Source organism: Tamandua tetradactyla, chromosome 6, assembly GCF_023851605.1.
Source record: "Tamandua tetradactyla isolate mTamTet1 chromosome 6, mTamTet1.pri, whole genome shotgun sequence".
Classification (NCBI taxonomy): domain Eukaryota; kingdom Metazoa; phylum Chordata; class Mammalia; order Pilosa; family Myrmecophagidae; genus Tamandua; species Tamandua tetradactyla.
Genome location: NC_135332.1, coordinates 50,981,605 through 50,999,607, shown reverse-complemented (window position 1 = coordinate 50,999,607; position 18,003 = coordinate 50,981,605).

Below are 18,003 nucleotides of genomic sequence, written 5' to 3'. Positions count from 1 at the left end.
ATTGCTCTTTCTGCTCCATGTATCACAGCAGGTCTTAAGCTCCAGTTCTTCATATGATGTTTTTCCTGGAGGACAGCAACCCATTCCCCCTATGCTAAAGTGACACAGGAAGATAATTGGAGTGCTAAAAGCAATTAGAGTTTACATCCACGTTGTCCTGATTATTAAATGGATCTATTCAGCATGGACACACATCAACTTCTTTACAGTGGAATGAGTTTGGATACAGATTATTCACAGGGCCTGTGCATCTTCCTCCTACTGCAATAAAATATATCTTCAAGATTGGAGAAAAGGAATGAGCCATTTTTTCTCCGTCTTGGAAAGGTTAGCAGAAATAAAACTATTAATAGATGCTGTAGCTAATTCCAAGAAGCTGCAAATCAGAGATTAAATAATGTCCTGAAGAGAAAAAGCTGGAATAGAAGGAGGAGAGGGGGTGAGATCTCTGGTCCCTCAGTTACATTAGATAAAAGCAAATTGAAGGACACTGGCTGATCGCAGGATTGACAATTGGTAAAACTGGGGGAGGAGGGATTCTTGTCTTAACGGGGAGATTCTTGTCTTCAACAAAGTAACTATCGACCTATTTCCTGACAGCTGTTTGAATGGGAATATTTATATGGTTGTTGTTGTTTTTAAATAGTAATCAAGATTATTTTAAATGGGATTTAGATGCCATAGTGGTATAGCTGAGCCTGAAGGGGACAAATGGACTTTGTGAACGAACAATCGTGTTTTGTGATAAAAGAAACAGAACTGGGAGGTCTTTGGATATATTTACAATTCGAGATTGGGGCCCTGTTTTACTGCCACAAAGGATGTATTATATCAAGAAGGATTAAAATATATTTAAATCTTGTACCTGGAATATTAGAAATGATTAAATGTCCTCAACTATTATCCCTATTTAAAAAAAGAGAGAGAGAGAGACAGTAGGAGGGAGATTTTGAGGAGTAATGGCACTGTTCTGTATTCTGATTGTGATAGTAGCTACATGATGGTGACTCCATATATTAAAATACATGAAACAGAACACAAAAAGAAAAAGTCAATTTTACTATATTATAATTAAAAAAATAAAATTGTAAAAAAAAAAGGCTAATTGTCACTAGTATTTCAAATTGTTTCTTTGGCATCCTAAATATTTTTGTGCTCTAGAGCAATGTATCTCAGTAAGATTTGGGATGGGTGAAAGGTATGCCTCTCTTTTCTAAATGAGAGAAGGATGTTTCAGAAAGAAGAGGTGGGAAATGAGAGCTGGCATGATGTCTCAGACTCAGGCTCACGATGACATCTCACTGAGTTGTTTCTCATGTTCTGCGGTGGCTTCTCAACTCGTCTCTGTTTCTGACCTTTGCTCTAACTGCTGCTTTGTTTTTCTAAACCTCAAATCCGATCATGTCAGTCTTCTGCCTAATGCCTTCAATGGTGTAAGTCTAAATGGTTCAAATGGTTTATAAGGCCCTTCCTGATCTCCTGCCAGCCTCTGCATCTCATAGGTGATCGGTGTTCTTTTTCTTTCTCGGGTTTTTTTTCCTTTCTTTTTTTTTTTTTTTTTCCTTGGCCCTGAACAGGCACCGGGAAGGGAACCTGGGTCTCTAGCATGGCAGAAGAGAACTCTGCCTGCTGAGCCATCGTGGCCCGCCCTCTCATTTGTTTTTCTTTGTTATTGTTGCTGTTGTTGTTGTTTGTGTGCATGGCCCGGGAATTGAACCACCCTCTCATTTGTTTTTATAAACTCTTAGTCTACCTAAGAGTTTCTCATTTTCATTGATGTTTTAAAAAAATCTACTTCTTATTTGCAAAGTCCCCTTGGGGAAGCAGTAAGAAAGGGGGGAAATTCAACTTTCCTATTTGAAGAATTTCTGATAGTCTCACAAGCAGTGGAGACAACCAAAGACAACCAAAGCAACAGGCCGATACAACTTTCAAAATGTGACTATGTGATTGTGAAAACCTTGTGTCTGATGCTCCTTTTATCTACGGTATGAACAGATGAGTAAAACACATGGATTAAAAACCAACAAATAATAGGGGGAACAAATGTTTAAGTAAGTTGAGTAGAATGACATACTAGTGATCAATGAAAGGGAGTGGTAAGGGGTATGGAAAAAATAGGGGGAACAAAGGTTAAAGTACATTGGTGTATTAGTTAGGGTTCTCTAGAGAAACAGAATCAACAGGTAACACTTGCAAATATAAAATTTATAAAAGTGTCTCACGTGACCGCAGGAACGCAGAGTCCAAATCCACAGGGCAGGCTGTGAAGCCGACGACTCCGATGGAGGGTCTGGATGAACTTAGCAGGAAAGGCTCACCAGCCGAAGCAGGAATGGAACCTGTCTCCTCTGAGTCCTCCTTAAAAGGCTTCCCGTGATTTTATTTAGCATTGCTAATTGTAGAAGACACTCCCCTTTGGCTGATTACAAATGGAATCAGTTGTGGATGTAGCTGACGTGCTCATGACCTAATCCTATGAAATATCCTCATTGCAACAGACAGGGCCAGTACTTGCCCAATCAGATAAACAGCTACCACGATTTGGCCAAGTTGACACATGTACCTAACCATGACAGTCCACCCCTTGTCAACTTGGCACCTATGTGTATATCACCTTAAACCATACTTAATTTCCAAATGAAAACAAATAAGCACACATTTTTTTTTCTTTTACCTGACAATACTCAACTGTCCTGCATATAACTGGAAACACATTAAATCTCTCCAATAGGGTGCAAATCCTTAGGCAACATTCATTCTTAAACTTGATATCTTACAACTTAAACAGTATAGCATGAACCAAACAGCATTACAGTCCTCGTTTCTGTAACTGATCACGTGGTCGAAGTTCATATTTATCACTACCTTCTTCCACTACCCATTCCATGTTCCCTTTACCCTCATCAAGCACTTCAGCTGGCCATGGTTCTTTGCCTGGTGGGGTGACCCAAACCTTCATTCCTGAAGTTTCAGAGCCATTAGTAGTCCTGCCTGGATTGTGTTGTTGCAGTTTTCCATTGATTTTAATCACAGGGCATGGTAGTACTAATAGACGCCCCAGGGGATCTCCTATATTCCAAGAAAACTCTTCTTTACCTCCATTATGTAGCTGCAGTCCTACTTCTTTCTGATAGTCAGGATCAGTTACCCCAGACAATAATGTAATCCCCTTCTTGGCTTGTTGATCCAGAGGCATAAGTAGCCCAAAGTGATCAGGTGGCAATCTTAACTTCCAGTTCAGTGGTATCATTGTTGTTTCTCCTGGAGGAAGCACACCCCGTTTTGGAACTAAAACCTGTAGACCAGCAGAACTCAGGGTAGCAGGGACAGGAAGCAAAAATTTTCCTAGTGGATCACTAGGAGTAATAGTGAGTGGCACCACACCCATTTCCACCCCTTGATTCCTGGACCCATGGGTCCTGGCTATGGGAGAAACAGCACCATACAGCGGACGCTGATTCAGAGCATACACAGCTTCCTGGAGAACATTACCCCAGCCTTTCAAGTTTTTGCCACCTAGTTGGCATTGTAATTGAGTTTTCAAAAGGCCATTCCACCATTCTATCAATCCAGCTGCTTCTGGATGATGGGGAACATGGTAAGACCAGAGAATTCCATGAGCACGCACCCATTCCCGCACTTCATTTGCTGTGAAGTGTGTTCCTTGATCCGAAGCAATGCTATGCAGAATACCATGATGATGGATAAGGCATTCTGTAAGCCCACGGATGGTAGTTTTGGCAGAAGCATTGCGTGCAGGGAAAGCAAACCCATATCCAGAGTATGTGTCTATTCCAGTTAGAACAAATCGCTGCCCCTTCCATGAAGGGAGTGGTCCAATGTAATCAACCTGCCACCATGTAGCTGGCTGGTCACCTTGGGGAATGGTGCCATATCGGGGGCTGAGTTTGGGTCTCTGCTGCTGGCAGATTGAGCACTCAGCAGTGGCTGTAGCCAGGTCAGCCTTGGTGAGTGGAAGTCCATGTTGCTGAGCCCATGCATAACCTCCATCCCTACCACCATGACCACTTTGTTCATGAGCCCACTGGGCAATGACAGGAGTTGCTGGGGAAAGAGGCTGACTAGCATCCACAGAACGGGTCATCTTATCCACTTGATTATTAAAATCTTCCTCTGCTGAAGTCACCCTCTGGTGTGCATTCACATGGGACACAAATATCTTCATGTTTTTAGCCCACTCAGAAAGGTCTATCCACATACTTTTTCCCCAGACCTCTTTGTCACCAATTTTCCAATTATGGTCTTTCCAAGTCCCTGACCATCCAGCCAAACCATTAGCAACAGCCCATGAGTCAGTATACAAACACACCTCTGGCCAGTTTTCCTTCCAAGCAAAATGAACAACCAGATGCACTGCTCAAAGTTCTGCCCATTGGGAGGATTTCCCCTCACCATTGTCCTTCAAGGACATCCCAGAAAGGGGTTGTAATGCTGCAGCTGTCCACTTTTGGGTGGTACCTGCATATCGTGCTGAACCATCTGTAAACCAGGCCCGAGTTTTCTCTTCCTCAGTCAATTCACTGTAAGGAACTCCCCAAGAGGCCATAGCTCTGGTCTGGGAAAGAGAAGGTAATGTGGCAGCAGGAGTAGAAACCATGGGCATTTGTGCCACTTCTCCATGTAACTTACTTGTTCCTTCATGACCTGCTCTGGCTCTATCTCATATATACCATTTCCATTTTACAATAGAGTGCTGCTGTGCACGCCCAACTTTATGGCTTGGTGGGTCAGACAACACCCAACTCATGATAGGCAACTCAGGTCTAATGGTAACTTGGTGGCCCATGGTTAAGTGTTCAGTCTCTACTAAGGCCCAGTAGCATGCCAAAAGCTGTTTCTCAAAAGGAGAATAGTTATCTGCAGCAGATGGTAAGGCTTTGCTCCAAAATCCTAAGGGTCTGCGTTGTGATTCTCCTATAGGGGCCTGCCAAAGGCTCCAGACAGCATCTCTATTTGCCACTGACACTTCCAGCACCATTGGATCTGCTGGATCATATGGCCCAAGTGGCAGAGCAGCTTGTACAGCAACCTGGATCTGTCGCAGAGCCTCCTCTTGTTCAGGTCCCCACTCAAAATTAGCAGCTTTTCTGGTCACTCGATAAATGGACCAGAGTAGCACACCCAAATGAGGAATATGTTGTTGCCAAAATCCAAAAAGACCAACTAGGCGTTGTGCCTCTTTTTTGGTTGTGGGAGGGGCCAGATGCAGCAACTTATCCTTCACCTTAGAAGGGATATCTTGACATGCCCCAAACCACTGGACACCTAGAAATTTTACTGAGGTGGAAGGCCCCTGTATTTTTGTTGGATTTATCTCCCATCCTCTGACATGCAAATGTCTTACCAGTAAATCTAGAGTAGTTGCTACTTCTTGCTCACTAGGTCCAATCAACATGATATCATCAATATAATGGACCAGTTTGATGTCTTGTGGGAGGCAGAAACAATCAAGATCTCTGTGAACAAGATTATGACATAGGGCTGGAGAGTTGATATATCCCTGAGGTAGGACAGTGAAAGTATATTGCTGACCTTGCCAGCTGAAAGCAAACTGTTTCTGGTGGTCTTTACTAATAGCTATTGAGAATAAAGCATTTGCCAGATCAATAGCTGCATACCAGGTACCAGGGGATGTATTGATTTTCTCAAGCAATGATACTACATCTGGAACAGCAGCCGCAATTGGAGTTACCACCTGGTTGAGCTTACGATAATCCACTGTCATTCTCCAAGACCCATTTGTTTTCTGCACAGGCCAAATAGGAGAGTTGAACAGGGATATGGTGGGAATCACCATCTCTGCATCTTTCAAGCCCTTAACAGTGGCAGTAATCTCTGCAATCCCTCCAGGAATACGGTATTGCTTCTGATTTACTATTTTGCTTGGTAGGGGCAGTTCCAGTGGCTTCCACTTGGCCTTTCCCACCATAATAGCCCTCACTGCACGAGTTAGAGAGCCAACGTGGGGATTCTGCCAGTTGCTCAGTATGTCTATGCCAATTATACATTCCGGAACTGGGGAAATAACTACAGGATGGGTCCGGGGGCCCACTGGAACCACTGTGAGATGAACCTGAGCTTAAACTCCATTGATCACCTGACCTCCATAAGCCCCCACTCTGACTGGTGGTCCAGTAGCAGGTTACAAGATCAACATTCAAAAATCTGTAGCATTTCTATACACTAGCAATGAACAAGCTGAGGGGGAAATCAAGAAACAAATCCCATTTACAATCGCAACTAAAAGAATAAAATACCTAGGAATAAATTTAACTAAAGAGACAAAAAACCTATATAAAGAAAACTACAAAAAACTGTTAAAAGAAATCACAGAAGACCTAAATAGATGGAAGGGCATACCGTGTGTGCCCAGAGTGACGTGTTGGGTCCCCTGCAATTAATGTCACTTCTGAACCAGTGTCTAATAATCCCCGAAACATCTGATCATTTCGTTTTCCCCAATGCACAGTTACCCTGGTAAAAGGCCGTCGGTCTCCTTGGGGAAGACTTGGAGGAAGATTAACACTATAAATTTGTGGCAGTGGAACAGGTTTCTCCCCCAAAGGGACCTGGCCTCCCCTTCATTCAAGGGGCTCTGGGTCTGTAAACTGTTTCAAGTCTGGAAACTGATTAAGGGGCCGTGACTCTGTGTTTTTGTAATTCAGGTTAGACTTCTGTTCACTTGACCTAGAACTCTTTTGTTTATACAACTCCAACAAGAATTTAGCAGACTGCCCTTCTATTGTACTTCTAGGTACCCCATGATTTACTAGCCAATGCCACAAATCTCTGCGTGTCATAAATTTTTTTTTTTTTTTTTACCAATGACATATTCCAAGTTTATTCTCGAATGTCGGTTCACATCAGTGGGACCATACAGTATTTGTCCTTTAGTTTTTGGCTAGACTCACTCAGCATAATGTTCTCTAGGTCCATCCATGTTATTACATGCTTCATAAGTTTATTCTGTCTTAAAGCTGCATAATATTCCATCGTATGTATATACCACAGTTTGTTTAGCCACTCGTCTGTTGATGGACATTTTGGCTGTTTCCATCTCTTTGCAATTGTAAATAACGCTGCTATAAACATTGGTGTGCAAATGTCCGTTTGTGTCTTTGCCCTTAAGTCCTCTGAGTAGATACCCAGCAATGGTATTGCTGGGTCATATGGCAATTCTATATTCAGCTTTTTGAGGAACCACCAAACTGCCTTCCACAGTGGTTGCACCATTTGACATTCCCACCAACAGTGGATAAGTGTGCCTCTTTCTCCGCATCCTCTCCAGCACTTGTCATTTTCTGTTTTGTTGATAATGGCCATTCTGGTGGGTGTGAGATGATATCTCATTGTGGTTTTGATTTGCATTTCTCTAATGGCCAGGGACATTGAGCATCTCTTCATGTGCCTTTTGGCCATTTGTATTTCCTCTTCTGGTAGGTGTCTGTTCAAGTCTTTTTCCCATTTTGTAATTGGGTTGGCTGTCTTTTTGTTGTTGTTGAGTTGAACAATCTCTTTATAAATTCTGGATACTAGACCTTTATCTGTCATTTCCAAATATTGTCTCCCATTGTGTAGGCTGTCTTTCTACTTTCTTGATAAAGTTCTTTGATGCACAAAAGTGTTTAATTTTGAGGAGCTCCCATTCATTTATTTCCTTCTTCAGTGCTCTTGCTTTAGGTTTAAGGTCCATAAAACTGCCTCCAATTGTAAGTTTCATAAGATATCTCCCAACATTTTCCTCTAACTGTTTTATGGTCTTACACCTAATGTTTAGATCTTTGATCCATTTTGAGTTAACTTTTGTATAGGGTGTGAGATATGGGTCTTCTTTCATTCTTTTGCATATGGATATCCAGTTCTCTAGGCACCATTTATTGAAGAGACTGTTCTGTCCCAGGTGAGTTGGCTTGACTGCCTTATCAAAGATCAAATGTCCATAGATGAGAGGGTCTATATCTGAGACTCTATTTGATTCCATTGGTCGATATATCTATCTTTATGCCAATACCATGCTGTTTTGACCACTGTGGCTTCATAATATGCCTTAAAGTCAGGCAGTGTGAGACCTCCAGCTTTGTTTTTTTTCCTCAAGATGTTTTTAGCAATTCAGGGCACCCTGCCCTTCCAGATAAATTTGCTTATTGGTTTTTCTATTTCTGAAAAATAAGTTGTTGGGATTTTGATTGGTATTGCATTGAATCTGTAAATCAATTTAGGTAGGATTGACATCTTAACTATATTTAGTCTTCCAATCCATGAACACGGTATGCCCTTCCATCTATTTAGGTCTTCTGTGATTTCTTTTAACAGTTTTTTGTAGTTTTCTTTATATAGGTTTTTTGTCTCTTTAGTTAAATTTATTCCTAGGTATTTTATTCTTTTAGTTGTGATTGTAAATGGGATTTGTTTCTTGATTTCCCCCTCCGCTTGTTCATTGCTAGTGTATAGAAATGCTACAGATTTTTGAATGTTGATCTTGTAACCTGCTACTTTGCTGTACTCATTTATTAGCTCTAGTAGTTTTGTTGTGGATTTTTGCGGGTTTTCGATGTATAGTATCATATCGTCTGCAAACAGTGATAGTTTTACTTCTTCCTTTCCAATTTTGATGCCTTGTATTTCTTTTTCTTGTCTAATTGCTCTGGCTAGAACCTCCAACACAATGTTGAATAATAGTGGTGATAGTGGACATCCTTGTCTTGTTCCTGATCTTAGGGGGAAAGTTTTCAATTTTTCCCCATTGAGGATGATATTAGCTGTGGGTTTTTCATATATTCCCTCTATCATTTTAAGGAAGTTCCCTTGTATTCCTATCTTTTGAAGTGTTTTCAACAGGAAAGGATGTTGAATCTTGTCAAATGCCTTCTCTGCATCAATTGAGGTGATCATGTGATTTTTCTGCTTTGATTTGTTGATATGGTGTATTACATTAATTGATTTTCTTATGTTGAACCATCCTTGCATACCTGGGATGAATCCTACTTGGTCATGATGTATAATTCTTTTAATATGTTGTTGGATACGATTTGCTAGAATTTTATTGAGGATTTTTGCATCTATGTTCATTAGAGAGATTGGTCTGTAGTTTTCTTTTTTTGTAATATCTTTGCCTGGTTTGGGTATGAGGGTGATGTTGGCTTCATAGAATGAATTAGGCAGTTTTCCCTCCACTTCGATTTTTTTGAAGAGTTTGAGGAGAGTAGGTACTAATTCTTTCTGGAATGTTTGATAGAATTCACATGTGAAGCCGTCTCGTCCTGGACTCTTCTTTTTAGGAAGCTTTTGAATGACTAATTCAATTTCTTTACTTGTGATTGGTTTGTTGAGGTCATCTATGTCTTCTTGACTCAAAGTTGGTTGTTCATGTCTTTCCAGGAACCCATCCATTTCATCTAAATTGTTGTATTTATTAGCGTAAAGTTGTTCATAGTATCCTGTTATTACCTCCTTTATTTCTGTGAGGTCAGTAGTTATGTCTCCTCTTCCATTTCTGATCTTATTTATTTGCATCCTCTCTCTTCTTCTTTTTGTCAATCTTGCTAAGGGCCCATCAATCTTATTGATTTTCTCATAGAACCAACTTCTGGTCTTATTGATTTTCTCTATTGTTTTCATGTTTTCAATTTCATTTATTTCTGCTCTAATCTTTGTTATTTCTTTCCTTTTGCTTGCTTTGGGGTTAGTTTGCTGTTCTTTCTCCAGTTCTTCCAAGTGGACAGTTAATTCCTGCATTTTGGCCTTTTCTTCTTTTCTGATATAGGCATTTAGGGCAATAAATTTCCCTCTTAGCACTGCCTTTGCTGCGTCCCATAAGTTTTGATATGTTGTGTTTTCATTTTCATTTGCCTCGAGGTATTTACTAATTTCTCTTGCAATTTCTTCTTTGACCCACTCATTGTTTAAGAGTGTGTTGTTGAGCCTCCACGTACTTGTGAATTTTCTGGCACTCCGCCTATTATTGATTTCCAACTTCATTCCTTTATGATCTGAGAAAGTGTTGTGTAGGATTTCAATCTTTTTAAATTTGTTAAGACTTGCTTTGTGACCCAGCATATGGACTATCTTTGAGAATTATCCATGAGCACTTGAGAAAAAGGTGTATCCTGCTGTTGTGGCATGTAATGTCCTATAAATGTCTGTTAAGTCTAGTTCATTTATAGTAATATTCAGATTCTCTATTTCTTTATTGATCCTCTGTCTAGATGTTCTGTCCATTGATGAGAGTGGTGAATTGAAGTCTCCAACTATTATGGTAGATGTGTCTATTTCCCTTTTCAGTGTTTGCAGTGTATTCCTCACGTATTTTGGGGCATTCTGGTTTGGTGCATAAATATTTATGATTGTTATGTCTTCTTGTTGAATTGTTCCTTTTATTAGTATATAGTGTCCTTCTTTGTCTCTTTTAACTGTTTTACATTTGAAGTCTAATTTGTTGGATATTAGTATAGCCACTCCTGCTCTTTTCTGGTTGTTATTTGCATGAAATATCTTTTCCCAACCTTTCACTTTCAACCTATGTTTATCTTTGGGTCTAAGATGTGTTTCCTGTAGACAGCATATGGAAGGATCCTGTTTTTTAATCCATTCTGCCAATCTATGCCTTTTGATTGGGGAATTCAGTCCATTAACATTTAGTGTTATTACTGTTTGGATAATATTTTCCTCTACCATTTTGCCTTTTGTATTATGTATATCATATCTGACTTTCCTTCTTTCTACACTCTTCTCCATACCTCTCTCTTCTGTCTTTTCGTATCTGACTCTAGTGCTCCCTTTAGTATTTCTTGCAGAGCTGGTCTCTTGGTCACAAATTCTTTCAGTGACTTTTTGTCTGAGAATGTTTTAATTTCTCCCTCATTTTTGAAGGACAATTTTGCTGGATATAGGAGTCTTGGTTGGCAGTTTTTCTCTTTTAGTAATTTAAATATATCATCCCACTGTCTTCTAGCTTCCATGGTTTCTGCTGAGAAATCTACACATAGTCTTATTGGGTTTCCCTTGTATGTGATGGATTGTTTTTCTCTTGCTGCTTTCAAGATCCTCTCTTTCTCTTTGACCTCTGACATTCTAACTAGTAAGTGTCTTGGAGAATGCCTATTTGGGTGTAATCTCTTTGGGGTGCGCTGCACTTCTTGGATCTGTAATTTAGGTTTTTCATAAGAGTTGGGAAATTTTCAGTGATAATTTCTTCCATTAGTTTTTCTCCACCTTTTCCCTTCTCTTCTCCTTCTGGGACACCCACAACACGTATATTTGTGCGGTTCATATTGTCCTTGAGTTCCCTGATACCCTGTTCAAATTTTTCCATTCTTTTCCCGATAGTTTCTGTTTCCTTTTGGAATTCAGATGTTCCATCCTCCAAATCACTAATTCTATCTTCTGTCTCTTTAAATCTATCATTGTAGGTATCCATTGTTTTTTCCATCTTTTCTACTTTATCCTTCACTTCCATAAGTTCTGTGATTTGTTTTTTCAGTTTTTCTATTTCTTCTTTTTGTTCAGCCCATGTCATCTTCATGTCCTCCCTCAATTTATCCATTTCGTTTTTGAAGAGGTTTTCCATTTCTGTTCGTATATTCAGCATTAGTTGTCTCAGCTCCTGTATCTCATTTGAACTATTGGCTTGTTCCTTTGACTGGGCCATATTTTCAATTTTCTGAGCATGATCCGTTATCTTCTGCTGGCGTCTGGGCATTTAGTCAGATTTCCCTGGGTGTTGGAGCCAACAGGTTGAAAGATTTTTCTGTGAAATCTCTAGGTTCCGTTTTTCTTATCCTGCCCAGTAGGTGGCGCTCATGGCACACATTTGTCTGCGGGTCCCACCAGTAAAAGGTGCTGTGGGTCCTTTAACTTTGGAAAACTCTCGCTGTGGGGGGGGGGGTTCACCATCCGAAGCGGCTTGGAAGTGTGCCAGCCGGCCCGGGGGTCCGAACGCGGGGAGGGTCGCCGGCCGCCGCAGCCTGTGAGAGCACCCGTCCGAATTTCCTAGTCGGCCTGGGGCACCAAGCGTGGCGGGAGGGCACCAGCCACCGCGGCCCAGGAGAGTGCACTGTTCCCAGCCGGACCAGGGAGTCATGTGTTTGGAAGGGACCCCCCCCCGTCACCGTTCTCCGCGGCCTGGGGATTTCCGATCCAATTCTCTCAGTTGGTCCAGGGGCCGTGCGTGGTTGGGGCGCCAGCTGCCGCGGCTTGAGGGGACCGCCTGCCCAATTCTGCCAGCTGGCCCGGGAAGGAGGAAGGGATGGACTCCAGCCACTTTTGCCGCCCCGCCTGGGGAACCCCGCGCCCCTCGGCGATCTCACCAGAGCAGGTTCTCTCAGCCAGTCAGCCGTTCCAGGATGGGGTACGCTGTCTTTTTTATCTCTGTCGTGGCTCTGGGAGCTGTTCTGTATCGTTTCTACTCCCCTAGTAGCTGTTCTGGAGGAGGAACTAAGATCCGCGCATCTTACTAAGCCGCCATCTTCTCCAGAAGTCGTGTCATATAATTTTGATGCCTCCTTTGAGTTTACTGTCTATTATACTAGCCACGCCTACCCTGTCTTTGGTGATTAAGTGCTGCCACCTGGCTTCTGCCAACTCGGGATCCTGTCATCCCCATTGTGTTTAAGGATTCCAGCTCAGTGACAGCAGTTCCTACAGTAATATCTGACCTACAGAGATGTGCAACCACAGAGCTCTTTAGGGATGATGGCGCTAGTCTCACAAATTTATTTCTCACTGTTCTGGTAAAAGGTGCATCCTCTAGACATTCCTGGGGTGTAAGAGCAGGCTTTGCATAATAAATCCACTCTAACATTCCAATCTCTCTAAGCCTCTGGATCCCCTCATCTACATTATACCAGGGCAGTTCTGGCATTTCAACCTCAGGTAATGTTGGCCACCTTTTAATCTACGTTTCAACCAACCACCCAAACAAGCTGTTAACACCTTTTCTAACTGCTCAGGTTATAACATTGAATGCATAATCTCTGCTTAGTGGGCCCATATCAATAAATTCAGCCTGATCCAGCCTTATATTCCTCCCACCATTATCCCACACATATTCCCCTGATTTCTGTCTATATAAATTGGAAAAGTCACACAGTTCTTTTGGAGTATAACGTACCTCCTCATGTGTCATACTTTGTACCTCACCTTTAGGGGCCTGTTGGGACTTTAGTCTAGTTATAGGTCTGGAAGAAACAAGGGGTGGTGGGGGTGGGTCATGAAAAGAATTAGAAATATCTTCCAAGCCATTTGCTTCAGGGCCTTTATTTGCAGTTTCATCTGGTGAAACAGGATTAATCACTCTAGGGCTAATCCCTTCAGGAAGAGGTTGGGTGGCCAATTCCTCAAGGTAGGCTGGAGGTGGGGCAGCTAAGTCCTCAGGGAAGACTATTACAGGGTTATCTAGAGAAGACTCAGCATGGCTAGGGTTTCAACCTCACCTCCAACATCATTATCAATCCATATGTCACCATCCCATTTTTCAGGGTCCCACTCCTTCCAATCAATGCCCTCACTTTAACGGCAGACACCATGCAAGACTGAGATTTCAGTTTACATTGCAAAATTGCTACCCTAACAATAAGATCCTGAGTCTGATTTTCAGAGATCTCAAGTCTACGGCTATAGAAAATAAGATTTTCCTTCAGGATACTCATAGAAACTTCTACATCTTTCACATGGCACTTAAGCTTCTCATTTGAAGCCTTAAGCCCATCCCTTTCATCCCTTAATGTAGCCAGTGTATCTAGCAACAACCAACCAACATCTCTATAACTCTTATTTCTACAAAACTCTGTAAAGGTGTCAAAAACATTATCCCCCAGAGTCTGGCTTCATACAAGTGAAGCATTAGGAGAATCGAATGATGATATTTTGACTATCCCCTTTGCCAACTCACTTCATGGATTGGGAGTGTCACTCTGATTACGGGAATCAGAGTCCTTAGTGTCTCTGAGTCCAGTAAGAGTAGAAAACCATTCATAAAAACCCATTTTTAAAATTCTGTTTAAGAATCACTCCCAGTACCAAGATGTATTATTTAGGGTTCTCTAGAGAAACAGAATCAACAGGTAACACTTGCAAATATAAAATTTATAAAAGTGTCTCACGTGACCGCAGGAACGCAGAGTCCAAATCCACAGGGCAGGCTGTGAAGCCGACGACTCTGATGGAGGGTCTGGATGAACTCAGCAGTAGAGGCTCACCAGCCGAAGCAGGAATGGAACCTGTCTCCTCTGAGTCCTCCTTAAAAGGCTTCCCGTGATTTTATTAGCATCACTAATTGTAGAAGACACTCTCTTTTGGTTGATTACAAATGGAATCAGCTGTGGATGCAGCTGATGTGATCATGACCTAATCCTATGAAATGTCCTCATTGCAACAGACAGGCCAATACTTGCCCAATCGGATAAATAGCTACCACAACTTGGCCAAGTTGACACATGTCCCTAACCATGACAACTGGGTTGATGGAAATACCAGTGGTCAATGAGAGGGAGGCGTAAGGGGTATGATATATATGAGTTTTTTCTTTTTTCTTTTTATTTATTTTTCTGGAGTGATCCAGATGTTCTAAGAAATGATCATGGTGATGAATATACAACTATGTGATGATATTGTGAGTCATTGATTATATACCAAGAATGGATGTTCATATGTTAAGAATGTTCATGTTAAGTATATGGAACCTTGAGTAGGGCATGAGATTTTGTAGGTTTGTCCAGAGTGATGCCCTGATACATCTCAAAGCCCCCTTGGGGGAATGGCGAGAAAGGGGGAAAACTCAACTTCCCCAAGTGGAGAATTCTTGATATTCTCACAGGCAGTGGAGACAACCAAGGCAATAGGCAGAGCCCTCAATCTGGGAGTTTGTTCATATGAAACTTAACCCCTCAAAGGATAGACTAAGCCTAGTTAAAATTAGGCTTAAGAGTCACCCCCAGAGAACCTCTTTTGTTGCTCAGACATGGCCTCTTTCTCTCTCAGCCAACATGACAAGCAAACTCACTGCTCTCCCCTTCTCTACATGGGACATGACTCCCAGGGGTGTGGACCTTCCTGGCAACATGGGACAGAAATCCTACAATGAGCTGGGACTCAGCATCAAGGGACTAAGAAAACCTTCTTGTTCAAAAGGGGAAAGAGCGAAATGAGACAAAATAAAGTGTCAATGGCTGAGAGATTCCAAACAGAGTCAAGAAGTTATCCTGGAGGTTATGCTTACGCATTATATAGATATCACCTTTTTAGTTAAGGTGTAATGGAGAGTCTGGAGGGAACTGCTTGGAAATGTAGAGCTGTATTCCAGTAGCCATGTTTCTTGAAGATGATTGTATAATGATAGAGCTTTTTCAATATGACTGTGACTGTGAAAACCTTGTGTCTGATGCTCCTTTTATTTACTTTATTGACAGATGAGTAAAGCGCATGGATTAAAAATAAATAAATAATAGGGGGAACAAATGTTAAAATAAATTGAGTAGCTTGAAATGTTAGTGATCAATGAAAGGGAGGGGTAAGGGGTATGGTATGTATGAATTTTTTCTGTTTTCTTTTTATTTCTTTTTCTGAATTGATGCAAATATTCTAAGAAATGATCATAATGATGAATATACAACTATGTGATGATATTGTGAGTTATTGATTATATATCAAGACTGGAACATTCATATGTTAAGAATGTTTGTGTTTATATGTTGTTATGTTGAAAAAAAAGAATGTTCATGTTTGTTTGTTATTATGTTTTGTCAATAAAAAAATCTACTTCTGACTTTACTTACTTTCTCCATTCTTTTTTTTTTCTATTTCAGTGATTTCTACTCTATTATTTCTTTCCTTCTATTTATATTAAATTTACTTTGGTCTTCTTGTTCTAGCTTCTTAAAGTAGAACCTTATGTCAGTACTATCCCTTAAAAGTACAATGTGAGCCATATATGTAATTTTAAATTTCCTAATACTCATATTTAAAAGGTAAAAAAGAAACAAGTAAATTTTATTTCAATAATATATTTTATCTAACTAATACATCCAAAATACTATAATTTCAACATGTAATCAATATAAAACCTTTTTGGTTGAAAGATGCACTGACTGAGAAGTAGATTGGCAAATAAAGGTGTAAACAAATGATCGAATATTGTGCTGCTACAAAAAGGAACGAAGTTGTGAGGCATGCAACAATAGGAATAAACCTGTGGGACATTTGGGGAGGTAAATTAAACCAGAAATAAAAGAGCAAATATTGCATGATCTCATTTAGCAAACACTTATAAGAAAACTGGGGCCTAGATTGTAAGCTCTTATAGCAGTCAGAGTGGTAATTGTTATTTCTGGATTTTGAGAGGCTGTTTTATATATGTATAACCTGGTAGTTAGAAATAAGAACGAAGCCAATCAGGTCGGAATTAAGGTAATTCAAAATACGGAGTAAGGGAAGATATTGCCTGTATTTTAGAACTTCACCTACTCTTTGAGACAAAAGAAAAAAGCTTTATTTTGTCCAGAACCTAAATTTTCTGTAGCACATAATCTAACTCAAAACTGTCTGCATAGGTCATTTAAACAACCCAAACACAGGGAGCCCAGAATAACAAAGAGAGCCTTTAATCCTTTATAGCTTAATGTAATGCCTGGATACAACCCAGAGTATATTAAGAGATCATCAAAAAGTATTGGCAAAGTACCACGAGAGATGGGAGAAAATACGTGGAACTATTAAGCCCTGGATACTCTGTCTAACGTTAGGAACTCCCAAATCAATAGGCCAAACCCTTGAGTTCTATGCTTGCTCTTGTGAAGCTTAGGTGCGTAGCGGAGAAGCTTAGCCTACCTATAGGTATGCCTAGCAGTTACTTCTGGAGGACCTCTTTTGTTGCTCAGATGTGGCCTCTCTCTCTCTCTAAGCCCAACTCTGCAAGTGAAACCATTGCCCTTCCCCCTATGTGGGACATGAGATCCAGGGATGAAAGTCTCCGTGGCAGCATGGGAGATGACTCCCAGGGAGGCACCTTTGGATCAACAATGCTATCCTGATCAGAAGTGGGGAAAGAAGTGTAACAAGTAAGGCATCAGTGGCTGATAGAATTCAAATAGATTTGAGAAGCTACTCCGGTGGTCACTCTTAAACGCAAGCTTCAGTTAGACATTGCTACCTAACATAACTTGCCAAACCCCAATCAAAACCATTCTTGGCAATTCTAAAGAATATCTAGAGCATTATATAAGATTCTACAAAGGTTCCATGCACTAGAGTAACTTTCCAGAAACCTACAACCTCCAGATGGGTCCCTGGACAGATAAGTCCTGAAATGCAAAGGGTCCAGCCCTTCTAGACATCACCTAGTTCCATCTCCTTATCCCATATTATCAACAGCCCCTTCCAACATGAAAAAGTTAGAATGGGCACAGCCCAAATACCCCTAAAGAATGGGAGAAAGATCAAAGCTGATGGTGGAGTTATACAGAGAAGGTAGGGGGTAACAAATCAGTATGAGTGCTGAATCATTATATTGAGTTTTTTCTTTTTCTTTTCTTTCTTTTTTGCATGGGCAGGCACCGGGAATCAAACCCATGTCTCCAGCATGGCAGGTGAGAATACTGCCTTCTGAACCACCATGGCCCACCCTATATTGATATTTCTTTTAGTCTCCAGTACCTTAGAGCAACTAGAAGTAAAAACCTAAAATTGTGGAATTATAACCCATACCAAACTCTGAAATCTGTTCTACAACTTATTGTTGTGATGTACTTTGAAATCTATTGCTTTTTTGTATATATGTTATTTTTTCACACACAAAAAAGACGGAAGTGTATAACAGAGAAGATAGGATTTAACAAATGAGTATGACTGCTGAATTATTATATTGATATTTCTTTTGGTGTCCAGTGTCTGGGAGCAGCTAGAAGAAAAAACGAAAAATCGTGGAATTATAACCCATACCAGACTTTAAAATCTGTTCTATAGCTACTTGTTAAAATGTACTTGGAA